Source organism: Triticum aestivum, chromosome 6D (assembly GCF_018294505.1).
Source record: "Triticum aestivum cultivar Chinese Spring chromosome 6D, IWGSC CS RefSeq v2.1, whole genome shotgun sequence".
Classification (NCBI taxonomy): Eukaryota; Viridiplantae; Streptophyta; class Magnoliopsida; order Poales; family Poaceae; genus Triticum; species Triticum aestivum.
This window is the reverse complement of record NC_057811.1, coordinates 427,994,023-428,011,382: the sequence shown is the minus strand read 5'-3', so window position 1 is coordinate 428,011,382 and position 17,360 is coordinate 427,994,023.

The following is a 17,360-nucleotide window of genomic DNA, read 5'->3' as shown; positions in this document are numbered from 1 at the left end:
TAGATAAACTTGATCATAAACGCACAATTCATCGGTCTCAACAAACACACCGCAAAAGAAGATTACATCGAACAGATCTCCACGAGAGAGGGGGAGAACATTGTATTGAGATCCAAAAGAGAGAAGAAGCCATCTAGCTACTAACTATGGACCTGAAGGTCTGAGGTAAACTACTCACACTTCATCGGAGAGGCTATGGTGTTGATGTAGAAGCCCTCCGTGATCGATGCCCCCTTCCGGCGGAGCTCCGGAACAGGCCCCAAGATGGGATCTCGTGGGTACAGAAGGTTGCGGTGGTGGAATTAGGTTTTTGGCTCCGTATCTGATCATTTGGGAGTACGTAGGTATATATAGGAGAAAGGAGTACGTCGGTGGAGCAACATGGGGCCCACGAGGGTGGAGGGCGCGCCCCCTACCTCGTGGCTTCCTCGAAGCTTCCTTGACTTAGGGTCCAAGTCTCCTGGATCATGTTCGTTCCAAAAATCACATTCCCGAAGGTTCCTTTCCGTTTGGACTCCGTTTGATATTCTTTTTCTGCGGAACTCTGAAATAGGCAAAAAACAGCAATTCTGGGATGGGCCTCCGGTTAATAGGTTAGTCCCAAAAATAATATAAAAGTGAATAATAAAGCCCAATAATGTCCAAAACAGAAGATAATATAGCATGGAGCAATCAAAAATTATAGATACGTTGGAGACGTATCAAGCATCCCCAAGCTTAATTCTTGCTCGTCCTCGAGTAGGTAAATGATAAAAACAAATTTTTTGATGCGGAATGCTACTAGGCATAATTTCAATGTAATTCTTCTTACTTGTGGTATGAATATTCAGAATCGAAAGATTCAAGACAAAAGTTTAATATTGACATAAAAATAATAATACTTCAAGCATACTAACTAAGCAATTATGTCCTCTCAAAATAACATGGCCAAAGAAAGTTCATCCCTACAAAATCATATAGTTTAGTCATGCTCCATTTTCGTCACACAAGAATGCTCTCATCATGCACAACCCCGATGACAAGCCAAGCAATTGTTTCATACTTTAGTAATCTCAAACTTTATAAACCTTCACGCAATACATGAGCGTCAGCCATGGATATAGCACTATGGGTGGAATAGAGTATAATGATGGGGGTTATGTGGAGAAGACAAAAAAGGAGAAAGTCTCACATCAACGAGGCTAATCAATGAGCTATGGAGATGCCCATCGATTGATGTTAATGCAAGGAGTAGGGATTGCCATGCAACGGATGCACTAGAGCTATAAATATATGAAAGCTCAACAAAAGAAACTAAGTGGGTGTGCATCCAACTTGCTTGCTCATCAAGACCTAGGGCACTTGAGGAGGCCCATTGTTGGAATATACAAGCCAAGTTCTATAATGAAAAATTCCCACTAGTATATGAAAGTGACAAAACAAGAGACTCTCTATCATGAAGATTATGGTGCTACTTTGAAGCACAAGTGTGGAAAAAAGGATAGTAGCATTGTCCCTTTTTTTGGGCCTTCTTTTTTTTATTTGGCCTTTCTCTTTTTTGGGGGGGGGTACAATGCTCTATTAAATGATGATCATCACACTTCTATTTATTTACAACTCAATGATTACAACTTGATACTAGAACAAAGTATGACTCTATATGAATGCCTCCGGCGGTGTACCGGGATATGCAATGAACTAAGAGTGACATGTATGAAAGAATTATGAACGGTGGCTTTGCCACAAATACTATGTCAACTACATGATCATGCTAAGCAATATGACAATGATGAACTTGTCATGATAAACGGGATGGTGGAAATTTGCATGGCAATATATCTCGGAATGGCTATGGAAATGCCATATAGGTAGGTATGGTGGCTGTTTTGAGGAAGATATAAGGAGGTTTATGTGTGAAAGAGCGTATCATATCACGGGGTTTGGATGCACCGGCGAAGTTTGCACCAACTCTCAATGTGAGAAAGGGCAATGCACGGTACCGAAGAGACTAGCAATGATGGAAAGGTGAGAGTGCGTATAATCCATGGACTCAACATTAGTCATAAAGAACTCACATACTTATTGCAAAAATCTACAAGTCATCAAAAACCAAGTACTACGCGCATACTCCTAGGGCGATAGATTGGTAGGAAAAGACCATCGCTCGTCCCGACCGCCACTCATAATGAGGACAATCAAAGAACACCTCATGTTTCAAATTTGTTACATAACGTTTACCATACGTGCATGCTACGGGACTTGCAAACTTCAACACAAGCATTTCTCAAATCACAACTACTTAACTAGCACAACTTTAATATTACTACCTCCATATCTCAAAACAATCATCAAGCATCAAACTTCTCTTAGTATTCAAAACACTCATATGGAAGTTTTTACAAATCCTGAATACCTAGCATATTAGGATTTTTAAGCAAATTACCATGCTATTTAAGACTCTCAAAATAATCTAAGTGAAGCATGAGATCAATAGTTTCTATAAAACAAATCCACCACCGTGCTCTAAAAGATATAAGTGAAGTACTAGAGCAAAACTATATAACTCAAAAGATATAAGTGAAGCACATAGAGTATTCTAATAATTTCCGAATCATGTGTGTCTCTCTCAAAAGGTGTGTACAGTAAGGATTATTGTGGTAAACTAAAAAGCAAAGACTCAAATCATACAAGACGCTCCAAGCAAAACACATATCATGTGGTGAATAAAAATATAGCTCCAAGTAAAGTTACCGATGGAAGTAGACGAAAGAGGGGACGCCTTCCGGGGCATCCCCAAGCTTTGGCTTTTTGGTGTCCTTAGATTATCTTGGGGGTGCCATGGGCATCCCCAAGCTTAGGCTCTTGCCACTCCTTGTTCCATAATCCATCAAATCTTTCACCCAAAACTTGAAAACTTCACAACACAAAACTCAGCAGAAAATCTCGTGAGCTCCGTTAGTGAAAGAAAACAAAAGACCACTTCAAGGTACTGTAATGAAATCATTCTTTATTTATATTGGTGTTAAACCTACTGTATTACAACTTCTCTATGGTTTATAAACTATTTTACTAGCCATAGATTCATCAAAATAAGCAAACAACACACGAGAAACAGAATCTGTCAAAAACAGAACAGTCTGTAGTAATATGTAACTAACGCAAACGTCTGGAACTCCAAAACATCATCCAAAATAGGACGACCTAGACAGTTTGTTTATTGATCAGCAGCAATTGGAATCAATATTTTATCATGTTCTGGTGATTTTTAACAATTATTTTCGTGAACAGAAAGTTTCTGGAAATTTCAGCAAGATCAAATAACTATCATCCAAGAAGATCCTATAGGTTTAACTTGGCACAAACACTAATTAAAACATAAAAACACATCTAACCAGAAGCTAGAACAAATATTTATTCCTAAACAGAAGCAAAAGGCAAAAAACTAAAAATAAAATTGGGTTGCCTCCCAACAAGCGCTATCGTTTAACGCCCCTAGCTAGGCATAAAGCAAGGATAGATCTAGGTATTGCCATCTTTGGTAGGCAATCCATAAGTGGCTTTCATAATAGGTTCATAAGGTAAATTTATTTTCTTCCTAGGGAAGTGTTCCGTGCCTTTCTTTAATGGAAGTTGGAATCTAATAGTCCCTTCCTTCATATCAATAATTGCACCAATCGTTCTAAGGAAAGGTCTACCAAGAATAATAGGACATGAAGGATTGCAATCTATATCAAGAACGATAAAATCTATGGGAACATAGTTCCTATTTGCAACAATAAGAACATCATTAATTCTTCCCATAGGTTTCTTAATAGTGGAATCCGCAAGGTACAAGTTTAGAGAGCAATCATCAAAATCACGGAAACCTAGCAAATCGCACACAAAGTTTTTGGAATCGTGGAAACACTAGCACCCAAATCACACAAAGCATAGCATTCATGATCTTTAATCTTAATTTTAATAGTGGGTTCCCACTCATCATAATGTTTTCTAGGGATAGAAACTTCCAACTCAAGCTTTTCTTCATAAGATTGCATCAAAGCATCAACGATATGTTTGGTAAAAGCTTTATTTTGACTATAAGCATGAGGAGAATTTTGCACGGATTGCAACAAGGAAATACAATCTATCAAAGAGCAACTATCATAATTAAATTCCTTGAAATCCAAAATAGTGGGTTTATTAATATCTAGGGTTTTGATTTCTTCAATCCCACTTTTGTCAAATTTAGCATCAAGATCTAAAAACTCCGAATTTTTGGAACGCCTTCTAGGTAAAGGTGGATCATATTCAGTCCCATCATTATCAAGATTCATATTGCAAAACAAAGATTTAATAGGAGACACATCAATAACTTTTAGATCTTCATCTTTATTTTCATAAAAATTTGAAGAACACGCTTTCATAAAAGCAATCTTTCTTAGCACGCATCCTAGCGGTTCTTTATTTGCACTCATCAATGGAAATTCTCATGCCTTTGAGAGACTCATTTATATCATGCTTAGGAGGAATAGATCTCAGTTTCAAAGAATCAACATCAAGAGAAATTCTATCAACGTTCCTAGCCAATTCATCAACTTTAAGCAATTTCTCTTCAAGCAAAGCATTGAAATTCTTTTGCGAATTCATAAATTCTTTAACACTAGTCTCAAATTCAGAGGGCATCTTATTAAAATTTCCATAAGAATTGTTGTAGGAATTACCATAATTATTAGATGAATTGCTAGGATAAGGCCTAGGATTAAAGTTTCCTCTATACGCGTTGTTACCAAAATTATTCCTACCAACAAAATTCACATCCATAGATTCATTATTATTCTCAATCAAAGTAGACAAAGTCATATCATTAGGATCAGAAGAAACACTCTTACTAGAAAATAATTTCATAAGTTGATCCATCTTTCCACTCAAAACATTAATTTCTTCTATCGCATGCACTTTTTTATTAGTAGATCTTTCGGTGTGCCATTGAGAATAATTAACCATAATATTATCTAGGAGTTTAGTAGCTTCTCCTAAAGTAATTTCCATAAAAGTGCCTCCCGCGGCCGAATCTAAAAGATTTCTAGAAGCAAAATTCAATCCGGCATAAATTTTTTGTATAATCATCCAAAAATTCAAACCATGAGTTGGGCAATTACGTATCATTAATTTCATCCTCTCCCAAGATTGTGCAACATGTTCATGGTCAAGTTGCTTGCAATTCATAATATCGTTTGTAAGAGAGATGATCTTAGCGGGAGGAAAATACTTAGAGATAAAAGCATCTTTGCACTTATTCCAAGAATCAATACTATTTTTAGCAAAGACGAAAACCAAGCTTTAGCACGATCTCTAAGCGAAAAAGGAAATAGCTTCAATTTAACAATATCATTATCAACATCTTTCTTCTTTTGCATATCACACAAATCAACGAAGCTATTTAGATGAGTAGCGGCATCTTCACTAGGAAGGCCGGCGAATTGATCTTTCATGACAAGATTCAACAAAGCAGCATTGATTTCACAAGATTCAGTATCGGTAAGAGGAGCAATCGGAGTGCTAAGGAAATCATTATTGTTGGTATTGGTAAAGTCACATAATTTGGTATTATCTTGAGCCATCATGACAAACAAGCAATCCAACACACGAGCAAACGAGAAGCAAGCAAAAAAGAGGCGAACAAAAAAGAGAGGGTGAATAAAACAGAAAGGGTGAAGTGGGGGAGAGGAAAACGAGAGGCAAATGGCAAATAATGTAATGCAGGAGATAAGTGTTTGTGATGGGTACTTGGTATGCTGACTTTTGCGTAGACCTCCCCGGCAACGACGCCAGAAATCCTTCTTGCTACCTCTTGAGCACTGCATTGGTTTTCCCTTGAAGAGGAAAGGGTGATGCAGTAAAGTAGCGTAAGTATTTCCCTCAGTTTTTAAGAACCAAGGTATCAATCCAGTAGGAGGCTATGCGCGAGTCCCTCGCACCTACACAAAACAAATAAATCCTCGCAACCGACGCGATAAGGGGTTGTCAATCCCTTCACGGTCACTTACGAGAGTGAGATCTGATAGATATGATAGGATAATATTTTTGGTATTTTTATGATAAAGATGCAAAGTAAAATAAAAGCAAAGTAAAAAAGCAAAGGAAATAACTAAGTCTTGGAAGATTAATATGATGAAGATAGACCCGGGGGCCATAGGTTTCACTAGTGGCTTCTCTCAAGAGCATAAGTATTTTACGGTGGGTGAACAAATTACTGTTGAGCAATTGACAGAACTGAGCATAGTTATGAGAATATCTAGGTATGATCATGTATATAGGCATCACGTCCGAGACAAGTAGACCGACTCCTGCCTGCATCTACTACTATTACTCCACACATCGACCGCTATCCAGCATGCATCTAGAGTATTAAGTTCATAAGAACAGAGTAACGCCTTAAGCAAGATGACATGATGTAGAGGGATAAATTCATGCAATATGATAAAAAAACCATCTTGTTATCCTCGATGGCGACAATACAATATGTGCCTTGCTGCCCCTACTGTCACTAGGAAAGGACACCGCAAGATTGTACCCAAAGCTAAGCACTTCTCCCATTGCAAGAAAGATCAATCTAGTAGGCCAAACCAAACTGATAATTCGAAGAGACTTGCAAAGATAACCAATCATACATAAAAGAATTCAGAGAAGATTCAAATATTGTTCATAGATAAACTTGATCATAAACGCACAATTCATCGGTCTCAACAAACACACCGCAAAAGAAGATTACATCGAATAGATCTCCACAAGAGAGGGGGAGAACAATGTATTGAGATCCAAAAGAGAGAAGAAGCCATCTAGCTACTAACTATGGACCCGAAGGTCTCAGGTAAACTACTCACACTTCATCGGAGAGGCTATGGTGTTGATGTAGAAGCCCTCCGTGATCGATGCCCCCTTCCGGCGGAGCTCCGGAACAGGCCCCAAGATGGGATCTCGTGGGTACAGAAGGTTGCGGCGGTGGAATTAGGTTTTTGGCTCCGTATCTGATCGTTTGGGGGTACGTAGGTATATATAGGAGGAAGGAGTACGTCGGTGGAGCAACATGGGGCCCACGAGGGTGGAGGGCGCGCCCTTGGGGGGTAGGCGCGCCCCCCTACCTCGTGGCTTCCTCGAAGCTTCCTTGACTTAGGGTCCAAGTCTCCTGGATCATGTTCGTTCCAAAAATCACGTTCCCGAAGGTTTCATTCCGTTTGGACTCCATTTGATATTCTTTTTCTGCGAAACTCTGAAATAGGCAAAAAACAGCAATTCTGGGTTGGGCCTCCAGTTAATAGGTTAGTCCCAAAAATAATATAAAAGTGAATAATAAAGCCCAATAATGTCCAAAACCGAAGATAATATAGCATGGAGCAATCAAAAAATATAGATACGTTGGAGACATATCAGGATCGTGAGATTAACTGTGCCCACGACCCCACGCTCCCACCTTTATCGTGCAAGTTACTGCACGCAGTAACTCCACGGGGAAACTCAACCGCCCGCCTCGGCCGCAGCGGATCCGCTCGCGTGCCGAGGCCCGGTGGTGGCGGGCCCAGCCCGTAGTTGCGTCCCATCACGCGCGTGGGCTGGCAGGCTGGCCCGACTGGCTGACGCCATGCGGCACGCCCACGACGGGCGGCGGGCCTAGAAGCTTAACTAGCACGCCACTTAGTTCCCGCTGTTGCGTTCAATGTTCTAGACAAGTCCGACTGGACGTGGCCGACTCCCCACCAGGCGGCTTGCCAGGAGACGGATGAAGCTTCCATCCAGAGCACCCGAAGGAGGAAACTGTTGAGGTTTCTCGGCTCCTCAGCCGCGGCGCCTCACCAGCTTCGGGGACTAATGTCGGAGTAATGGGCCACGGGTAGCCTAACCCGACTCCCAGAACCTTTCATGACATCGGGGCTGGCTGCGCCCCTCAGGACATCGAGATAAAGCCCCGCCTTCTGATGGCCGGCAGGTCCGAGCGGCCGGCTGCCAGAAGGCGGCTAAGCTCTAGAAGGCGGCACCAAGACGGGCCGACTCCTGGCAGGCGGCCTCCAGAGGGCGGCAACACGCTGACGCTGGAGTACCCCGCTCCCCCGTCCTTCTCTCGCCGACGTGGGAGCTCATGGGCGCCAAGGCGCATGGACCCCGGGGTGTCCTCCTCTTCGTCTGGCTCTCCCTGCCTCCGCCCCGTCATGCCGGAGCCCAAGGACACGCCGGTCAGCCGGCGCACCCGCAGCTCCGGCGTCCGCATCAGCGAGTCCACCCCCCCTCTGGCCGCCTCGTCCTCGTCAAGCCCAAGCCGGAGCCCGGCCTCCCCACAGAGTACGAGGAGATAGCCCGGCGCGGCTTCTCCGACGAGGACGCCCTACAGTGGGCGCGGGACGACTACCTCCGCGACGAGATGGTCCGGCAGCGCCGGGCCCTGGAGGAGATAGCCACCCGCAAACGTGGGCGCGAGGACGAGCACGACGTGGTGATCCTCGACAACGGCGATGGCGAGGATGCCCCCGGACCTTCCAACCCACCGCGCCAACCGGGGGAGGGTTGTAGCAGGACGGCGGTCGTGGAGGAGGTGACGGCGACGACGATGACAACGGCGGCGGCGACTACACGCGGTTCTACAACCTCCTCGGCATGTGGAACTTCAAGGGCGGTGGGCGGCGAGGAGCGCCCAGGTAAGTTCTTCTCTCTCTCTCTTCTTTTCTCTATTTTGTTTTCTCTTTTCTATTTTTGCAGACTGTTTGTGATTTAGTTCTAAGACCAAATCAATTTCAAAATTCATAAAAATAATTGTGTGAACTAAATGGACTTATCCAAATCCACACAACAACTTTCAGAATTATTGAACATATATTTATTATATAATAAATATAGATCCAATTCAAATATTTATTGGATTAATTCAAAGGCCCAAAATAATTGTTTCTGAGATTCTAAAAATATTGGTTTGAATTTTATCCCTTGCCAATATTTCTAAAGATTCACAGGAACATTTTCTTGGACTTATTTGAAGCAGTTTTTATCTTGGTCATTTCCAGAAATGATTTCTGAGGCTTTCACATGTCCTCATTTCTAGTTTCTTGAAATTAACAGGATGCATGATGCTCACTGATGCAACTATTTGCAAACAATTCTAGGGCTGTGACACTTCCATCCTGGAGCTCCAGCGCCCAAGTCCCCATCTTTCTCCATCTCCGAAAATCATCTGACCATGTCCGGATCCGGAGGTCAAGGCAAATGGATGGTCTCCTCCGTCAAGGGGAAATACATTGTCGAGCTTCGGGCGGCCGGGTATTTACCGAAGGAAATCGCCCACCGCCTTCCGGCCCAGGGGCAGGTCGTCCCCACCCCGAAGCCTACTGAGAGAGTAGTTTTCCTCCCTCACTTCGTCCGTGGACTGGTGTTTCCACTTCACCCCTTCGTCCACGGTCTAATGTATTATTACGGCCTATATTTCCATGATCTAGCCCCGAACTCTTTCCTCAACATCTCGGCGTTCGTCGTCGTGTGTGAGGCCTTCCTCCGCATCCACCCCCATTTCGGGATGTGGCTTAAGGTCTTCAATGTGAAGCCGAAAGTGGTGGATGGCCAGCACGCGGAGTGCGGGGGCGCCATGGTGAGCAAGCTGGCCAACGTCTCCTGGCCGAAAGGCACTTTGGTGGAGACGGTAAAGGAATGGCAGAAACAATGGTTCTATATCACAGAACCCCGCGGCGCCACCTGGGCCGCGGCTGCCGAATTCAACTCTGGCGCTCCCATGCGACTTACCTCCTGGGTCGAGAAGAGCCCGAACTGGTGCTCGCCAGATGAGCTGACAGCGCTGCAGACGCGCGTTCAAAGCATGGTGGACAAGGATGTCAAACTTGTCGATGTAATCCAGGTGATGCTAGTTCGTCGGATTCTCCCATGCCAAAGCCGAAGCCGCCCTCTATGGAAGTTCAACCCCAAGAAGCACCATACCCTGAAGAGGCTCTTCGAAACCACTCATGAAGGTGCCTGGAAGTTGCTCTTTAAGGGAAACAAGAAACCGCCGGCCACAGATTCGGACCGCGGGCACGATATTAACCACCTCGCTAGCGAGGTATGTTATTTTTAATGCATCCCCTACTTGCTTGTTTCAAGGGCGATGTCTGAGCTTTTATCGTCATTCCTTCTTCAGGACTGGATGGAGAGGACGAAGCGGATCCAGTGTCCGGCTCCGCTGCCTGAAGAACCAGTCATCCCACGTTCAACGAAGATGTTGGTGCCGGCGCCCTATAAGGCGCCGGAGAAGAAGGCCAAGAAGAAGGCCAAGGGGGCCAAAGGTGGCCCCCGTCGTAAGGGTACTTCAGACGTAACATCCGAAGACAAAGAGACCCATTCCTCCGTCCCTGAGGACGACGACGAGGAGGAGGAGGAGGAGATCCCGCCCCGTGATGAGGGGAGGGAGAAGAGGGAGGCCTCCATGAATCTGGAGGTGGGGACGCCCAAGAAGAGGAAGGGCTCCCTTGCGGATAACTCCGTATGGGATGTCGACAGTAGTCCGGAGTGCCGCTCCCGCGCTAAGCCTTAGGCCGCATCGTAAGTACTATGATTCATGCATATCCATATATCCAACCTCTTCTCCTCATTGTATTAACATGGTTAGTTGTGTTATTTCAGTCCGGCCCACGACAGCTTCCAGCGATCCTCGTCAAGAGGTTCGCTGGACTCCAAGGAGATGGCCAGCATGTCACCACCGACCGCTCACTCTCCCAAGGCCATGGACGACACTGAGGTGTTGTCCCGAAGGACCGCTCCAGGCCGAGGAGAGGCTCCGGACGCTGTCAAGAGGGCGCCAGAGGGCGAAACCTCTATCCCCGGACACACGGGGGAGCAAATCCCCATGGAGACTGGCGAGGAGGGCCGTATTCAGTTCGGCCCTCAGCCAAATATGGTTACGGAGACCCATACGGCTTCGGAATCCGGTGAGTGACCTCCTTTGAAAGAGGGGGGTGCGCCCATTCCACCGGTGGCCCCTGTCCAACCAGGGGCACCGGATAATCTGATGGAGGCGCTTCGAGGTGCCTCCATTATGGACGAGCGCCGTATCCTTATGGGTACGGTGATTGAGAGGGTCCAGTCCACCAAGAGCGGGCTGACCGAAGCCTGCAGCAGCCTGCTAACAGGTTTTGAGGTAAGCGACGCAAAAATCCCAATATAGTCAGTAGCCCCTGAGACACTGTTCGGTGTCCGGAAAGAAAAGAAAAGCCGGATGGAGGGTCGATCCTTACTTGTAGGAAACTAACTAAAATTGTCCAGAATGAATATGCAGGTGTCGCTGCTGTCCGCAGCCTCACATGCTGCTGAAGTCTCCGAACTTAAGCGGAGACTGGAGAAGGCCGAGGAGGAGCTCGGCTAGGTGAAGAGGCAGCTCCAGGAGAATCAAGGTATGTAATAACCCGAGAAGTATTCGGAAAGAGTAGGATGTTATATATTGACCGAAGTGTCTTGATATAAATAGGAGCAATGACCAAGGTCGAGGCCCTGAAAAAGGCCTTGGGCGAAGCCGAGGGGAAGGCCGTCAAGGAGCAGGCTGCCCATAAGAAGCTCAAGGCCTGGGTCAACGAGGTCCAACAAGAGCTCCATGACGCAGTGAAGAAGTGTGAGGCCTTGGAGCGTGACGCATTGGCTAAAGAGGCTGAACTCTCCAAGGCTCGTCAGAGCGCGGAGACGGCCTGGAACGAGGCCCAGGGCGCCCTCCAAGAGGTCCACGAGGCGAGGAAGATTGTGGCGGGTAAGGCATTCAGTATGCAAAGCAAATATGCGAAGAGGAAGTATCTTTTACTAACCCGGATTCGGAGTACTCCAGGGGCTTTTGCTGATCTGCCGCGAAGTGTGTCCGACGCCACGAAGTTCTTTCGAGCCGAAGAAGGGAGCTCCACGGAGAAGCTATTCTGGTCGCAATATCTTGCGCTAGAGCATCCCGTGCCCTTCACCGATCAGCTGAGACAGCTGGTGGAGCTGCATAGGGTGGCTGAACTAGCCATGAAGGATTTGATATTCCGGCTATGGCCAGCCGAAGCTATGCTCGGCAGCTACTTCAGACTCGTGAGGCGGATGGTGAACGGCTGTCCTCGGTTGGACATCGTCAAGCGATCGGCCTGTATTGAAGGTGCTCGTATGGCCTTCGCCCGTTGCAAGATGTGGTGGGCGAAGATGAACGCCGTCGAGCTGGCCCGGGGGCCTCCAGAGGGCAAGGAGCACCGCACACCCGAGCGCTATTTTGCGGATGTCCTGGAGGGGTCTCGCATTGTAGCAACGCAGTGTGGGCAGGACATTATTTTTGAATGAATACATTCATGTTGTCTTTGCCTTTTATGGTGAAACAAAGTGGGTTTGTAATATAATGATTGTTATGTTTTTAATTTTACCTCCTGTGCGGCCGTGTTTATATGAAATCTGAGGGTTGGCCAGTCGTCGGCTTCTGCCCCCACGTAGGTAGTACGAAGGTGTTCGGGGTGGTATCTAAACAATCTTGATCCAATTATATGGTCCTTGAAGGAGTTGTTTAGCACAACGAACCAGGCAACCAGACTATTCGGCTTTAACGCCCTCACTTAGCCATAGGAGTTCGACAATAAAAACATTGGCGCAGCCCCTAGTTTCCGAACTAGAGTGCTATAAGCGTCTGATCGGGAAGTACCGATCCTTCGCGCAACGCGGAAGAAATCTCCAACGATTTGCAACCTTCGAACAGCTAACCGGCTCTCGCTGCATCATGATAGTCAGTTTTCGGCTTTCTCTACTGAGGTGCTCCTTTGGATAAACCAGGGCACAATCGCAGTAGTTCTCCCTTTACTACCTTATCCGATGTAGCGGAACATAAGTTAGCAAGCACAGGAGCCGAGCAACCCAACTATTGACCAAAGACATGATTCGGAGCCAATGCATATAATGCTAAGTTCGGGGTGCCGAACTATACTATAAAAAGTGTTCGGACTTTGTTGTCGTATTGTAGGGCGCCTGGGAGCCCCTGGCAAATATGAAACGTACCAAAGTGTACGGGTGCTAGAAGATAAGTTATTAAAGGAAACCAGAAAGAAAGCAGAGGTGATATCTTGGGCCCTTAAACTTGAGCCACGAACTGTTTCCATTATAATTGGGTTAATGCGTCAAAGCGCATTGATACAAATAGTGCGATAAGCAACCGGCTGTTTAACATGCCATCACCAAGGCCGAGCTGCGTGTGGGTCCTGACTACAGGTAGGGTGGTCGTTGAATTGACCTCTAGAGCTTCCCCTATACGTCTTTGCTTCTTGCCATCCTGGTGTTTTTTATCCTTTGACAGGACCGGTAGTCGGGCCGTCGAAGAAGGCCTATGTAAAATAAACCTGGAAAGGGGAAAATGAAATATTGACAATATATGTGTGTCCGGGATCGGTCGAGCCGAACTATGGATCACAAGCTAGTTGTGCCTCCGTCGATGCCCATGGGATTTCTAGTGCGTAATTATGCACGTGTGGTACGAATGCCACTACCTGATCGGGGCTGGGACCGAGGCCAAATTGCTAGTCGAGCTCTTGATGAGCCTGTTGTAGCGTAATCCGGACCTTTTTTATGATGTCCAGGGGCTTGGTAGCCGGATTACGGTTCTTCTTGAGAAGGCCCCTCTGTACTTCTGCTGCTAGGGCGGCGGTGTGCTCCTCTGTGCGGAGGGAGCGTTTCGTGTTTCCGTCGACCGTTATGACACCACGTGGACCGGGCATCTTAGGCTTAAGATAAGCATAGTGCGGGACCGCGTTGAACCGAGCGAATGCAGTCCGTCCGAGCAGTGCGTGATAACCACTACGGAATGGGACGATGTCGAAGATTAACTCCTCGCTTCGGAAGTTGTCGGGTGATCCAAAGACAACCTCTAGTGTGATTGAGCCCGTACAGCGGGCCTCTACACCTGGTATGACTCCTTTGAAGGTAGTCTTCGTTGGCTTGATCCTTGATGGATTAATGCCCATTTTGCGCACTATGTCTTGATAGAGTAGATTGAGGCTGTTGTCGGTGTCAAAACCGGCGGATCTCGGGTAGGGGGTCCCGAACTGTGCGTCTAAGGCGGATGGTAACAGGAGGCGGGGGACACGATGTTTACCCAGGTTCGGGCCCTCTCGATGGAGGTAATACCCTACTTCCTGCTTGATTGATCTTGATGATATGAGTATTACAAGAGTTGATCTACCACGAGATCGTAGAGGCTAAACCCTAGAACCTAGCCTATGGTATGATTGTTGTTGGTCCTACGGACTAAACCCTCCGGTTTATATAGACACTGGAGGGGACTAGGGTTACACATAGTCGGTTACAAGGGAGGAGATCTTCATATCCGTATTGCCAAGCTTGCCTTCCACGCCAAGGAGAGTCCCATCCGGACACGGGTCGAAGTCTTGAGTCTTGTGTTTTCATAGTCCAACAGTCCGGCAGAAGTATATAGTCCGGCTGTCCGAGGACCCCCTAATCCAGGACTCCCTCAGTAGCCCCTGAACCAGGCTTCAATGACGATGAGTCCAGCACGCAGATTGTCTTCGGCATTGCAAGGCGGGTTCTTCTCCAAATTTTGAACACTTGTTTGAGTAGTGTCCGGCTTCCCATACATGTTGTACTCCTTGGCTTCCGTGCCTAATAATGGATATTCTCCATGCGTCAAGCGAATGCGAGAAGTTGGGGCATTTTTACAATTGCCACCATAGCCATGTGGGTAAATCGTCTATTAAAGAGACGGCGATTCTCAGATCCAGATCACACCATCCTCCCACAGCGAGTATCCATCGGAGCGCGCCTAGAAAAAACCCATTCCAACATGGCCGGTCGTCGCAGTTCCTCCTCTCGCTCCCGTAGCCCTAAGCCCGGCAATTGGAAGAAGTGTTCCGTCCCCCACAGCCAATTGGTAGAGTTGCAGACCCATGGATTTCTCCCTCCAGCGTATATGGTCCCCGTTCGAGCCGGGCTCGCCACCTATAACGGCGGGGAGCAAGCGGAGATCTTTCCCAGCCCATCCATGGGGGATCGGGTATGCCTCGTCCCTTACTTATTAAGAGGGCTTGGATTTCCAATTCATCCGTTCCTTCGCGGGATCCTGGAGTTCTATGGCCTCCAGCTGCATAATTTCACTCCCGCCTCCATATTACACATTGCTGGCTATGTCGCCCTTTGCGAGCTGTTTCTGGGCTGCGAAGCTCATTTCGAGCTATGGAAGAGGCTATTCTGCCTCGTACCCCGTACACAGGAGGGGTCACTATACCAAGTGGGCGGAGCCGAAATATGGCGCATCACCGGGACCGGATACCTGTCTGGTACTCCGAAGAAGACATCCGAGGACTGGCCTTCGGAGTGTTTTATATGGAGGACGTCCCCCTTCCGGACCCTATTCGGATGGGCCTCCCTGAGTTCGACAACGCTCCCCTGAAGAAACGCCACAGCCGGCGCCCTCAGAGCCCTCAGGAGGAAGATAACGGAGAAGTCCTTTACCTGATGGGCCGGATAAAAATGATGGCTCAATCAGGACTGACAATAATCGAGGTTATGTCAATATGTATAATGTGGGGGGTACAGCCACTTCAATATCGAGGGAACCCCATGTGGCACTTTAACGGGGAAGATGATGCCACCCGCTGCGGGCGTAAGGGACCGGACTCAATTGCTTCTCTAGCAAAAAATTTGTCCGATTTGTACAAGGGAGAGGAAGAGGAGTTCATCCGCATTAAGCCACGGGATGGATTCTCCATGTACAACCCTCCAAGCTGGTGAGTTGTCACTTTTTACTCCCAGCCTTCCCGCATTCTTCGTCATAAGTACTTACCTTGCCGTTTCATGGCAGGAACTGCGAAAAGCTGTAAGGGTGGTCAACAGCCCGCCTCCACAACCGGAGGACCCTGACCGGGCCCCCGATCCCGGACTCAAAGAGGATCCGAACATATTTGTGGAGCTGATCGACAGGACATTCTATCAATTGAGCTGCGATGATGCCATGGTGGCCATCATAGCCGACTATCCTGGGCTACTCCCTGCATCGCATGTAAGTAAAACCGGAGTCCCAACTTCCGAGAAGGATCGCCTTTTTTGCACTTCACCTACCGTACACATATGGTGTCTTACAGGGAAGGCCCTCGGGACGCCATGCCGAACCCGCAGTGACTCGCCAACAAGGGGCACCGAAGCCGGGTAGGCTAAAAAGGAAGGCGGTCAGGACTAAGACGCCGTCGCAGAGGTATGATACAGAACCTTGCTCCGTGGTTGTCGTCTTTTAAAATATAATAACGTCCACGTTTCCTAGTAGGAAAAACGCTCGCCGGACTATGTACGAAGAGGTTGCCGATCATGCCTCCACCAGTCGGGCTCCAGGGCCGAACATAGAGGCGGAAGCTAACACGGGGCAAACGCCGGATGCTCCTCCTACAGAGGATGCGGATAGATTATCCACTACAAATTCCGAAGTGGAGAGCGCCATGAATCACAGGCGTCGCCGGGCCGTACTCCGTGACACTTGTTTCTCCCAAGAGGCGTTTGATGCCTTCAACTCAGGAGACGCGTACATCTGTGCCGCTCAAAATGGTCTTGCCAGAGCCACGGACCAATATGTAAAGGATATACGGGTAAGAAAATCTGATGATTATATATATCAGTAGCCCCTGAGACTTGAAACAGTTGACACAACTGATTTAAGGATCATTATTTGTCTAGGTTCTTATAGAGAAGAATACCCAATTGTCTCAAGAGCTGGAAGAGTGCAAAGCCTAGCAACGGGCCGCAGTTGCCGCGTTGAAGGAGTCCAAGAAGGCCCCCTCTGGTAACACTTGTTTCCATTGCAAAGAATGACAGGTACCAGATAGTATGCGGTATGCATGCAAATCTAACAATAGATGTTGCAGATGACTCCGGAGTGAATCCGGAGGCCGTGCCGGGGGATGCGCAACATGCTAATTGACAGCTAAATGTTGGCGAGCGCGTGCTTACGCGAGTTAGGCAGGAGAAAAATGATCTCCAAGACGCCAATATCCAGCTGGGCATGGAACTGAAAGATGTTCGAGCCCAGCTTGCGGACTCCGTGAAGGAGAATAAGCGGCTTCGACGCGGCATTTTCAGTAAGTGCTTGAACGAACTTTTGAAAGAGTTCGGCGAAGAAGCCGGCTAATAGAGTTATGTCTGCATGTATGCTGACGGGTCATCCCGCGGAGGAGATGCCCGGGTCTGCGGGTGATCTTCTACCAGAGCTCTCACAACTGCACGAACAAGTTCGGCAGGTGATGCAGGGTATTGCCCAAGCCTTGTGGCCATCCGCCTCCCCGCCAAGAGGCATGGGGGAGCTTATAGAGAAGCTCAAGGGAGCGCGGCGGCGCTTCCGATTATGGAAGATATCAGCCTGCCGACAAGGTGCAAGG